Source organism: Lactuca serriola, chromosome 4 (genome assembly GCF_051521515.1).
Source record: "Lactuca serriola cultivar US96UC23 chromosome 4, Lser_US96UC23_V15, whole genome shotgun sequence".
In the NCBI taxonomy this organism is placed as follows: domain Eukaryota; kingdom Viridiplantae; phylum Streptophyta; class Magnoliopsida; order Asterales; family Asteraceae; genus Lactuca; species Lactuca serriola.
This window is the reverse complement of record NC_136411.1, coordinates 74,253,904-74,268,233: the sequence shown is the minus strand read 5'-3', so window position 1 is coordinate 74,268,233 and position 14,330 is coordinate 74,253,904.

Sequence of the window (14,330 nt, the reverse complement as noted above, 5' to 3'; positions counted from 1 at the left end):
ATCCCAAAAATACAGATACAATTTTGTTCTCAATTTCATTAAAATCACACGACATTAATAGCAAAAGAGTCAAAACAATGTCATAGTAACATGTTATTAGAGTACAAACTCCCAAAATCTCTAAATACGGAAATCTTAGGGTGATGCGGTGCGATCAGGCCGGGTCATTGCCCTTCGAACTCGAAGTAATTGAAATGTAAACTAAAAAAACTAATCACAAAACTTAGTGATTTCCCCCAAAATATAACATACTAAACAATCATACTTCCAGGAATATCTAGGTGCTTGCCTACCCCAGTCTATTTCAACCGGATACTATCAAGCATATATAGGGTGCTTACCTACCCCTTTGGTCTATTTCAATCGGATACTATCAAGCATATCTAGGTGCTTGCAACCCTTTCGGTCTATTCCAACTAGATACCGGATCTATTTCACCCCTACTACTACCACATAATATCATAACATAAATCACAGAGTCATCAAGCAAATGTAGGCATAACTGACAATTGTCACAAAGACAACCATCACACTACATCATAAACTAGTGGGCCGACATTGGTGCCTTCGACCCATGGATACTGCGAAGGAAGACTTAACTCAAACTGAAGATATCAAATCGCACTCGGTGGATGACTCGCAAAAACCACTTCCTAACACGAAAACATAAAACCCTAATTAGAAATTAGGCCACACTCTAACTCAAAGTTCCAAACCCTAGTTCTTGACTTAAGGTAAAAAGGGCTCCTTTATTATTGCCTCAATGGGCCTCCCTCCTCTTAATACCCAAATCCATAAAAAGCCCAAAAAGGCATCGAAGATAAGGCCCAATATGGCCCGAGAACCCCCAACATTGCCTTAAGCCCTACAATGACCTGCTACCATCCAGTGGGCCCGAGGCCCAACTTAAACAAGTCCAAAAGGCCCAACACAAATCAAGCCTAAAATTGTCTAAGCCCAAATACTATGTTTGTGCGGCGTACATGGTTCATATATCCAGTGTAAGTTGCTGACCAATCGAAATCCGGGCACTGACCCTCTCAAGTACACCCAACATATTGGCCAGTCCGCCCATACTCATCTCCAAGTCTTAATCCCTTCAACCATAACGTCCAAAACTTAGATCCAAGCTCAAAATAACGTCTTAAGCCATAAAGTTTCAAACTTTATGCTCTTACATGCATGGATGGGGTTCAAACTATGAATTAAGCCCATTAACTCACTTGGATGGTTACTACACTTGCATTGTTGATTCTTAACCACCAAGATCTGATTTTGACTTAAAACACTCCCAAGAGTCCAAAAGGACAACTCAAATGGCCTAGAGTTGCTCATACTCCAAGAAACCAAACTATGGGACCAAATGATGTCATATTCTACCCTAAACCAAGATCTATGCTTGTATTGATCATGTTCAAACTTTATAACTTCAATAGGTTGGAAAATGGTGCACAAGCTCTGGATCTATAAGCTCCTTCTTCTCTTCTTTGCTACTTCCCAAACTTCCTTTTCCTTTAAAACCACCAAAGAATACCATAAATACTCAAGGCAAGCTCAAAATACACATTAGGAAGCTAGGCTTCAAGATTTGCATTAAAATGTAAATAGAGGTTAAGAGGGTAGAGGACTTGAGGGACTTAAGGTCTTTAAATAGCATGTAAACCCTATAAATTAGGGTTTGTCCCTAGCTCGATTACACCCAGCGTACACATGGGTACGCCGAACATACACTAGGGATCCCCTGATGATGCGTATGTAAGGAGTACATTGTGCGTACCTAGTGTACACCCTATGTACTCGCAACCCTTTGACACCTTTTATTTAGATTAAATCCAGAATGAAACAGTAAAATCATATGTGGTGACTCGAGTGGTACTATATATATATATATATATATATATATATATAGTAACGCCCATGTTTATGGGCTAAGCATTAATATGATGATGTAATATTCAAGGTCAACCATTGTAACTCATTTTGAAGTAATAAAGATTAATTATTTGAGTATTATATGAATTTATGTGCTTTATACTTGTTTATAAAGATATAATAAATTAAGAATGGAAATAAGGGTCAAAAATAACATGTTAGATAACCCAATATCTATGAAGAAAACTGGAGTGGTTGTGACAAGGATTTCGGAGATATAATGATCGCCGACATTCGAGTTATAACAAAGAAGTTATGACACGTCGAAGCTTCGCGATAGAACTGGCATGACACTGTGTGATGCAAAAAGTGAGTTTACGATAAAGTGCTTTTTAGCCTTAGCGATTTAAATGAAAGTCGTAGCATATGTTAAACCAAGAGCGTGCATAAAAAGAACGCCCAAATCTAACTTCGTATGAGAGAGTTATGAATTTTCTAAGATTTGGCTTAATAGTATGCAGCCCTGAGTTTGAATATTAGATCAAACGACTTTTAGCTGACACAACTTAAATAAGAACCGAATATCTCCTTAATTTTAGCTCAATGGCAAAAAGAAGAAAAAAGACGCCAGATGACGAAGTTATGAATTTTTAATGGACTTATCATGTCCCGGCCTGTTAAAATTATAACTTTATAAATAAATTGAAAATTAGACGACGGAGTCTAAACGAAAGTTGTAGAGTACATCTCTACCTACATGTGGATATAAAGAACATCGAAAATGAATCTGGTATGCAAAAGTTACGAATTTTTTAAGTCGGGAAGGCAAAATGCGAGACTATCTAAGGAACAGTCCGCGCAGAAAGGGAGAACGCACCGTGTTCGCGAAGACTAGGCCTCGGTTCGGGCACGTTGCCCCATTTGATGATCGACACGCATTGTATGAACCTCACTCCTATGCGATGTGTATGAGGGTACGCCCTGCGTACCGAGGAACGCGTTTTGTACTTCGCTGGAGCGCCCAACATAGTCAGCATCCTTCGGATATAAAATGGGTGCGAGGGGCAGCCTTCATTCTCACACATTTCACACTTCTTTCTCTCACTACTCTCTATCTAAACCTCCCAAAGACCCCCAAAGCCTTGGAAACCTCCCTAGCACTAGAAGAAAGCCCCGGAGCGACCGAAGGCTCCTAGAAAAACAGTTTTTCGGTTTGAAACCCTGCCCGCACAGAGCCCGATTTCTAGCAAAAACCATTGTTTCGTCAAAGGAGATTATTTTAAGAAGTGAAGCACTATCCGAATCACTACCTTATAAAGTGAGTGCATAGTTACTTTCATCTTACACATAGATATGAAGTATTTTATATAAATTACATGCTATGTGTGCATATTATCTGTTTATCTTGAAGATCTATGTCGGATGAAAGATTTAAAATTTCTTTTTTTAGTGCTAAGACTTTTTTTTCTTCAGATCTGAACTGTATATGTATTTTTTTTTGTCAGACCTAAACATTTTCCTTCGGATCTGAACTGTATATGTATTATTTTTGTTAGGTCTAAACTTTTCTACTAATATCTAAACTATATATATATATATATATATATATATATATATATAATACTTTGAGATCTATACTAGATGAAGGATTTAAACTTCGTATTTAAGATCTGAACTGTATGTGTATTTTATATCTACAAATATGTTGGGTAAAACACGGGTAGATGAAATAGTTGGTGTGTGAAAAAATAATATTATGAGAGGCCTTGGTATTGAAGATGATCCAATCATCTAGCAGAGTATAGATGACGACCACAAACTTTTCTAGACAGTCTAGTGGAACGCTAGCAGGCTCGCAACCTGTAGGTGTTTATTTAAACTAAGTGTCCACCAGGTCTACTCCATCCCCCTCATGGCTTCCTTATTTGACATAAATTGAAGAGGTATCCCCTAAGCAATGTTGTCACCCCGATGATAATCCTTAGGCTAGGTCCCTTATATTAGATGCTTTAGGTACGTAAAGTGAGGATAACATGAATGGGTAATCGGGTTTGTTTGGTTTGTTGAAGTTAATAAACTTATTTATTATGGGTTGAAAATCCTATGTGCTCACCAGGCTCCCAAGCCTGGCCCACTCAGTTTCTTGTATTACAAGTAGTGGCAAGAGCATAGTTGGATGACTTGACGAGAGGATTATGGATTATAGGCTAGTAGATATAAATAAATGTTGTAAAGCCTATGTTGTACTGTTTATGCTTTTGATCTGTATTAATGATGACATCCCAGGGTTTTAATATAATGAAATACATTTTTGCGTGTCATAATTTTAAATGTTTTTAAAATTATATATTTTTGGTATATTTACTAATTTTCAAATTAAATAACACATTACAAGTCTCATAATATAAAATAAAATACCATAAACACTAAAGATAATTTATTGCACTAATATGTCAAATACAAATAGTCATTCCAATAGTAAGTAAATGTAACACATTGCTAATATTGCATAATATTTATTATAGAAAACAAAACATGTACAACATTGAGGATCTGCAAGCCCTGCATCCATTAAGTGTGGTCTAAACTCTAGTGAACTCTCATTCTAATTCCTGTTAAGTAACTTGGTCTTGGTGGACTAACAGGTGGAGTTCTAAAAGTCAAAGGCAGGTAACATAAAAAAAAGATAAACTTTTTACTAAAAAAGAAAAGGAGAATGAACAAAGATAAGGAATTAAGAGACTACTGACCACAAGATCAGCGAACTCGAACCATGGGCAACAATCAAAGATTTCGCAAATGAAAACAACTGTGTCTCTTACAAGAAACCCTGCATTTGCTTCAAGCATATCAGAAACCTTCATAAACTAAAGCACATATTTATTCCATGTCTTTGTACAAATAGATGACTCCTTCCACAGTCTTGGAAGGATTCTTTTGATTCAAAACAACCATTCTGTATTTCACCTAAAAGTTCTTATCAGGGTCAGTCCCAACAGATTGATCACTCTCCAGATATATGCATATTGTGTCAAAAGACTCACATACCCCTGCATTATGAAAACAAGATTGTTACTATACAGACAAAGTTATAAAACTAAAAGCTATACATACTGCATTATGAAAACAAGACGAAGCTCGCATCCACCAGCTTGAAAGAATCTACTAAATATCTTACGGGTTTCCATCATTCATATCAAACCAAGAAGATGATCGAGCTAATCTAGCTAGACTATTACAGGTTTCCATTATATCTCATTCATATCAAACCAACAAAATATGATCATTAATATAATGACTCATTCCATTACCTTGTCTATTTCATTCCATTCCATCCAACCAAACATACCTCATGTGACATCCCCAAAATCACGGCCAGAAAAGACCGATTTTGCTAATGCTTTGTAAAAATCAGAGTACTTCTTTTCATAAAAATGTTGCGGAATTTGCTCCCAGAAAAACACGATAAATACGTTATTAAAACATTTTCGAAGAAACGTATTTTTATTCATCTTAAAACGTTTGGGATGTCATCGTTAATACAGAAACATAAGCATAAACAGAACTTACAATTATTTACACTAGTGATCTACATCTCTTTAAATCTCTCAGTGTAATGTCACTTCATATCGCCACCTGTGATGTAGATAAACTGAGTGGGTCAGGTTGGGAAACCTGGTGAGTACATAGGGTTTTCAACCCACAATAATATAGTTATTATGTTTAAACAATCAAACAATCAACTCAATTACCCATCCCCATTATCTTCTTTTAGTCTTCCCTAAAGCTATTATCTCAATGGTCATCTCTTATATCATATTTACTTCTCATCTCCTTACATCGTATTTCCTTATATGATTGTTCCTACGAACTTTACCTAAGGATCATCGCCTACATTGCATAGACAATACTAATCCGGGGATTACTCCCTCAATATGTGTCTAGCAAGAGTTAGGGTATCATCGCATGATTACGCAGCCACAACATCGCCTGGACTTGTAAATCATGATAAGGGTTAGTCTATCATCGCATGAATATGTAACCACAACATCGCCTGGACTCGTACTTCATAATAAGGGTTAGACTATCATCGCATGAATACGTAGTTACAACATCGCCTGAACTCGTAATTCATCACCTACAGGTTACTAGCCTGCTGGTGTTTCCACGGGGTTGTCTATAATAGTCCGTGGTCGCCATCTATACTCTGGTAGATGACTACATCTCCAAATTGTCGGACAAGGTTGTAGTATCCTACATCACCGATTCATAATCACCTATCTATCCTCACCTAATTATCATCACCTTCCTATCATCACCTATCTCTCATTATTTTATTTCATCACTCACCAACTATTTCATCTACCCATCTTTTATCCCAACATATTTGTAGATATAAAATAAATATACACTTTAAATCATTTAAAACATGTATAAATCATTCATCCAGCATAGACAACAAGTATTCAAACAATATGCACACATAGCACGTAATTTATATTAAAATACTTCATATCTATGTGTAAGATGAAAAGGACTATGCACTCACCTGAGTAGGTGGTGACTCAGCGCTCGACCAGCGCTTCGATACTCTCAAAACGATTTTCCTTCGATAAAACCTAGTACCAATACCACTAGGGTTTAGTCTAACGATAACAACGACAAATTAATTAGTCTGACTATTATTAAGCGTTAATAACGCTCAATATAACTCATAATAATAGGCCAAATAATTATTATAAGTTCCTAATAATGTTACTATATTAAAACATAAGCTATACTAAAGATAGGTTAGGCGTAGCTCACTTACATCGGGTTTTCTCGAAAACTGGGCTTCACTGGAGCAGCGTTCCCGAGCCGAAAGGCTCTTTTCTCGGGACTCTGGGAGCCTCGGGGCTTCCTTCGGGTGCTAAGGGGTTTACCTAGGCTTTTAGGGGGGTTAGGGAGGCTAGAGAGAGAGTCTAGAGAGAGAAAGTGAGTTTGGGAGGTGTGAAGAGAAGGCTAGACCCGACACCTCTATTTATAGTGCAAAATCTGATGGACTCTCCGAGTAGGGGGGACCTACTCGCCGAGTTGGTCCATGTGGTGGCCTTCTGGTGGCCCTACGTGTCCAATTCTGGTGGTGCCACGTCACCCCTATCGCGTATCAGCCTTCGAACTTAGAAAAATCATAACTCTCGCATACGAGCTCCGTTTTCTACGTTCTTTATATCCACGCGTAGGTAAAATCAAGATCTACAACTTTCATTTAGACTCCATCGGCTAATTCTCGACCGATCTCAAATTTAACAGTAGGAGGCGTTTAGACTGTTAAATGACCGTGAAGAATTCATAACTCCTTCATACGAACTCCGTTTTCGTCCATTTTTTTACCGTTGAGTTCCTATTAACGAGATCTTCAACTCTCATTTAGGTTGCGTAAGCTAAAAACTGCTCGAACTAAAATTCGAGTTTCGGGCCGTGCACTGCTAAGCCGAATCTTAGAAAAATCATAACTTCCTCATACGAAGTCAGATTTGGGCGTTCTTTTTATCGACGCTCTTAGTTTAACATTTTCCACAACTTTTGTTTAGATTGCTAAGGCTAAATATCGCTCTATCGTAAATTTACTATTTACGCTTCCCGGTGTCGTGCCGGTTTTGCCGTAAAACTTCGACGGGCCATAACTTCTTCGTTATAACTCGGATTTCGGCGTTCTTTATATGTACGGAAACCTTGAGACATATTCCACAACTTGGTTAAGATTATTTATTCTAAATAATCTTTTGTCGAAAAGTCGTTTTCGACCCCAATTGCCTCTAATTTGACTAGCCCGGATCTACGGGCGTTACAATTATCTCCCCCTTTGGATGATTACGTCCCGGAATCATCAATGAAGCAGAGTCGTATAATGACTCCATACATCATCTCTTCATCCTAGGTAATAATTATAACTTCTACATTCCTTCAAGTTTATATCTTAAACTCATTGGTTGTAAGAGTACTCGATCGTGCACCTGTTCTCTACCTCAGGCTAGACTCCCAATTATGACCTTCAAGTCACAATCTCGATCCTCCCTGGATACGAACTTGAGATAATTTCTTTTATTATTACTACGGATCGATATGTCATATTCTAATGACCTATCATCGTACGTTGCAACACTTAGACTTAGGTCTCTTAGAGTTAAACTCTAAAACAGACTATGCCTTCCTTCATGTTCTAATGTGATATAATCACACTTTAACATTAGGCATTTCTAGCTATGAACTTCTGAGCGCGATATTTCTATTGGTCTCTTTGATTCCAATCGTTTGGTTTAAGTCGGACGCTTCATCAAACTTGGTTCTCTGAACCACGTAACCTACTCATCGTGGTTGGGCTCGATGGGATATGACCACTAGGGTCGGGATAACAACAATCTTCTTAGTCATTACCGAAACAATGGTAACGACATACTTGAATACAACGAAATCAATTACTAGCTTCTTAGTAACCTTGTGACTTTCCCTGATCCAAGTGTGAGCCCTGTGCTTCCGGTAGTATAGGCCTCTACTACCATTCACACCTACTCATACTCGTCCCAAGTATTGTCTCGCAGTTTCCCAAGTCACCATGCAGTAAATCACACAACAACTTAACACATCAGATAACAAAACAAAGGTTTTATATCATTTCTTGAAACGATTACATAGGTGTTCAAGTTCACCCTAGACTATGCCTCTACTAGGCTACATCATACGAAACTATGGCTACTGAATAATCCGATCTTCGAGTAAGAAGTCTTCATTCATGATTCCTCGCATTGTTGTCTGCTTCATTGAGGATCATGTGGAATGCCCTTGGTTTCGGTGGTGCATTTGGTCTTGCAGCTTCGTTTTTCTTTGGACAGTTCTTTGAAATATGCCCATCATTTCCACATTCGTAGCACTTCTTGTTGTCGAATGTACAATCTCTGGAATAGTGACTGGTCCTACCACACTTATAGCACGTCACTTCACCATCGCATCTTCCGAAGTGCTTCTTCTTGCACTTCTCACACCACTTGGCTTCATTCCTTCGGTCGTCCAGGTTAGACTTCGAGAACTTTCCCTTATTATCAGGTCTTGAGGATCCTTCCAACTTCCTCTTCTCACCAACCTCAACTTTCTCCAGACCCTTTTCTCTTATTTGGGTCTCAACATTCTTGGCTGCCCAGATGGCGACTTTCAAAGTGGTTGCTTGTTTGACCATTGGACCAAAGTCTGCTGGTAATCCATGGGCAAACTTATTGACCTTGGAGAGTTCAGTTGGAACTAGATAAGGAACAAGCTTCATTTTTTCCGTAAAACTTGCAGCATACTCGATGACACTCATCTTTCCCTTCTTTAGATTCTGAAACTCGTTGTTGATTTCCAGAAAATCCTGTTCAGAGCAGTACTGCATTTTTAGCTGCACCAGAAAATCCTCCCATGACATCTTGCTCGCTTCTCCTTTGGGCATCGAATCAGCTAGTAGCTTCCACCAGCTTAGTACTCCAGATTTCAACAGAGGAACCGCGAGAGCGGTCTTTTGCCTGTTGCTACACTCACAACTCTCAAACATCGTCTCCATCTCGGAGATCCAGTTTATGACTTCCACCGGCGTCGGGCTTCCAGATAGACTCGGTGGTTTGGACGCCATGAAATCCTTGTATTTGCATCCATGTCCATCATTTCCTCCATCCTGGTGGTTTTGCCTAACTATTGGTGGGTTGGCTTGACCAATAGTCCCACTGTAGTTTCCCTCCTCAGTCTGCCCTTCGTTCAACTCGGGTTGTTCGATCTGAATGGTCGCTTCCTCTCGATTTTGTTGGAGCAAACGCCTGGTTTCCTTCATTTGACGATCCAACATCGCTTGGATCATCACTTGCACTCCGGCCATTGTGACTGGCTCAACAGCGGCTTCCATCACCGGTATTTGCTCAATCACTAGGGGTTGGTTTCTGTTCCCATTTGCATTCACGTTTCCGCTACGGGTTCTTGCCATCTTGATCTATACACCGAATAAGGTGAATCTAGATCTTTACTTAGGATTGACGGTTAAATCATCCTTATCACTCTGAAACGTTTATATGCTAGTTCTAATATCGTAGTCGTACGTTTAGAATCCTAAACACATAAGGTTTCCAGATCCGGTCGGCAACAGACCATAGATCCAAACAACTAACAGCATATCAGGCACAAGTATTTAGCACATAAAAGCATTTTAGGCACAATTCTTAAAATAAGCTAGTGCTCACACCTCACAATCATCGCTTAGCATTCTAAGTTTAAGTCTAGAAATAAATCCATATTCCTAGTTCGCTTAAACTAATGCTCTGATAACAACTGTGACATCCCCAAAATCACGGCCAGAAAAGACCGATTTTGTTAATGCTTTGTAAAAATCAGAGTACTTCTTTTCATAAAAATGTTGCGGAATTTGCTCCCAGAAAAACACGATAAATACGTTATTAAAACATTTTCGAAGAAACGTATTTTTATTCATCTTAAAACGTTTGGGATGTCATCGTTAATACAGAAACATAAGCATAAACAGAACTTACAATTATTTACACTAGTGATCTACATCTCTTTAAATCTCTCAGTGTAATGTCACTTCATATCGCCACCTGTGATGTAGATAAACTGAGTGGGTCAGGTTGGGAAACCTGGTGAGTACATAGGGTTTTCAACCCACAATAATATAGTTATTATGTTTAAACAATCAAACAATCAACTCAATTACCCATCCCCATTATCTTCTTTTAGTCTTCCCTAAAGCTATTATCTCAATGGTCATCTCTTATATCATATTTACTTCTCATCTCCTTACATCGTATTTCCTTATATGATTGTTCCTACGAACTTTACCTAAGGATCATCGCCTACATTGCATAGACAATACTAATCCGGGGATTACTCCCTCAATATGTGTCTAGCAAGAGTTAGGGTATCATCGCATGATTACGCAGCCACAACATCGCCTGGACTTGTAAATCATGATAAGGGTTAGTCTATCATCGCATGAATATGTAACCACAACATCGCCTGGACTCGTACTTCATAATAAGGGTTAGACTATCATCGCATGAATACGTAGTTACAACATCGCCTGAACTCGTAATTCATCACCTACAGGTTACTAGCCTGCTGGTGTTTCCACGGGGTTGTCTATAATAGTCCGTGGTCGCCATCTATACTCTGGTAGATGACTACATCTCCAAATTGTCGGACAAGGTTGTAGTATCCTACATCACCGATTCATAATCACCTATCTATCCTCACCTAATTATCATCACCTTCCTATCATCACCTATCTCTCATTATTTTATTTCATCACTCACCAACTATTTCATCTACCCATCTTTTATCCCAACATATTTGTAGATATAAAATAAATATACACTTTAAATCATTTAAAACATGTATAAATCATTCATCCAGCATAGACAACAAGTATTCAAACAATATGCACACATAGCACGTAATTTATATTAAAATACTTCATATCTATGTGTAAGATGAAAAGGACTATGCACTCACCTGAGTAGGTGGTGACTCAGCGCTCGACCAGCGCTTCGATACTCTCAAAACGATTTTCCTTCGATAAAACCTAGTACCAATACCACTAGGGTTTAGTCTAACGATAACAACGACAAATTAATTAGTCTGACTATTATTAAGCGTTAATAACGCTCAATATAACTCATAATAATAGGCCAAATAATTATTATAAGTTCCTAATAATGTTACTATATTAAAACATAAGCTATACTAAAGATAGGTTAGGCGTAGCTCACTTACATCGGGTTTTCTCGAAAACTGGGCTTCACTGGAGCAGCGTTCCCGAGCCGAAAGGCTCTTTTCTCGGGACTCTGGGAGCCTCGGGGCTTCCTTCGGGTGCTAAGGGGTTTACCTAGGCTTTTAGGGGGGTTAGGGAGGCTAGAGAGAGAGTCTAGAGAGAGAAAGTGAGTTTGGGAGGTGTGAAGAGAAGGCTAGACCCGACACCTCTATTTATAGTGCAAAATCTGATGGACTCTCCGAGTAGGGGGGGACCTACTCGCCGAGTTGGTCCATGTGGTGGCCTTCTGGTGGCCCTACGTGTCCAATTCTGGTGGTGCCACGTCACCCCTATCGCGTATCAGCCTTCGAACTTAGAAAAATCATAACTCTCGCATACGAGCTCCGTTTTCTACGTTCTTTATATCCACGCGTAGGTAAAATCAAGATCTACAACTTTCATTTAGACTCCATCGGCTAATTCTCGACCGATCTCAAATTTAACAGTAGGAGGCGTTTAGACTGTTAAATGACCGTGAAGAATTCATAACTCCTTCATACGAACTCCGTTTTCGTCCATTTTTTTACCGTTGAGTTCCTATTAACGAGATCTTCAACTCTCATTTAGGTTGCGTAAGCTAAAAACTGCTCGAACTAAAATTCGAGTTTCGGGCCGTGCACTGCTAAGCCGAATCTTAGAAAAATCATAACTTCCTCATACGAAGTCAGATTTGGGCGTTCTTTTTATCGACGCTCTTAGTTTAACATTTTCCACAGCTTTTGTTTAGATTGCTAAGGCTAAATATCGCTCTATCGTAAATTTACTATTTACGCTTCCCGGTGTCGTGCCGGTTTTGCCGTAAAACTTCGACGGGCCATAACTTCTTCGTTATAACTCGGATTTCGGCGTTCTTTATATGTACGGAAACCTTGAGACATATTCCACAACTTGGTTAAGATTATTTATTCTAAATAATCTTTTGTCGAAAAGTCGTTTTCGACCCCTATTGCCTCTAATTTGACTAGCCCGGATCTACGGGCGTTATACCTCAAGAGGATTTAACGTGATGACTAGGACTTGTTTCCTTATAATTTCTTTAAATATTACCAACAAGATAATCTTATACTTAAAAACGCATCCAAACATATTTAATTTTAACAGTGATTTATAGTAAAAATCATACCTCTTTTTATAGGGTTACAGCCTCAGCATAGAATTGTTTCTTTGAGTAGCCAGATTTTCTCAATTTGGCAATAACATATGCATTTTTTAGCTGCATGTATATAGAAAACAAGTAGTACCAATTCAATAGACAAAGGAAGGTAAAACTGAAACTTGAAAATTAAAAATAAGTTAAATTACACTTTCAGCTTAAAAAGATAATATATATATATATATATATATATATATATATATATATATATATATATATTACTCGTATAGAGAAGCATTCAGGATGTAAAATTTAATGTAAAAGGTAGTAAAGTAGAAGTAATTGTAACATCTAGAAAAATATCATCTTTTGTTCTTCTCCATCCAATCCTTGTGAACCACCTGCAGATGAAGCGTCTAATTAAGCTCTTTTAATCAACTCAGATATCTAAATTACCTTTTGTTCTTCCGGATTTTAAATTACCTTTTGTGGTGGAACGTGATGCTTCCGGGCGAGGTATCAGTGTTGTACTTATGCAAAATCAGAAACCGATAGCCTATTTTAGTAAGGCATTAAGTGACCGCAACTTAGTTAAATCGGCCTACGAACGAGAAATCATGGCCTTGGTGCTTTCAGTTCAACATTGGCGTTCCTATTTGCTTGGTACCACTTTTACCGTGTATATAGATAAAAAGAGTCTAAATTTTTTGCTGTAAAAACGAATTACTAGCCCCGATCAGCAGAATTGGGTAGCAAAGTTGCTGGGATATGACTTTCAGATATGTTATAAACCGGGCAGGGAAAATAGAGCTGCTGATGATCTGTCAAGAAGGGCAGAAGATGGTGAAATTATGGCATTGGTCTCAGAACCTTCATGGCTACAGGGAGGGGAGTTGTTGACAGAAACACAACATGATGCTGATCTACAAAGGTTAAAGACTGATTGTGAATCAAATCCTACATATCATCCCGGTTATCAAGTTAAAAATGGAGTTTTATATTACAGGGGGCGATTGGTAATTTCCAGATAATCAAAATTTATTCCTGATCTTCAGAAAGAATTCCACGAATCAACATATGGGGGACACTCAGGATACTATCACACCTATCGAAGATTAGCGGGTAACCTCTATTGGTCGGGTATGGTTTCACGAGTGAAAGAGTGTGTGAAGGCTTGTATTACTTCAAACAATTAAACAAATACTCATATCATCAGATGATAATACTGTATGACCTGAGTGTATGTATTTGAGTCCTCGAAGAAGTTGATAAAGAAAGAATTGATGGTGCTCTGGTGTTAAGTCATTGTTTCCTTTAATAACCTGATGTAGACCAGATCCCATAAAACTCTCAATTTTGTCTTCATTATAAATATAAGTTGTGTACTTTTGGATACTTACCAGACTTGTAGAGATGAAAATCTTCTTCTTTGTGCTTCCAAATACCAACATCAGGATTTGTAGAGATGAAAGTGTTGTTGTCAACCCGACCTTTGGATACCTTTCCAGAACTTTGAATCATCATGGTCTGAAAAAGATGAAC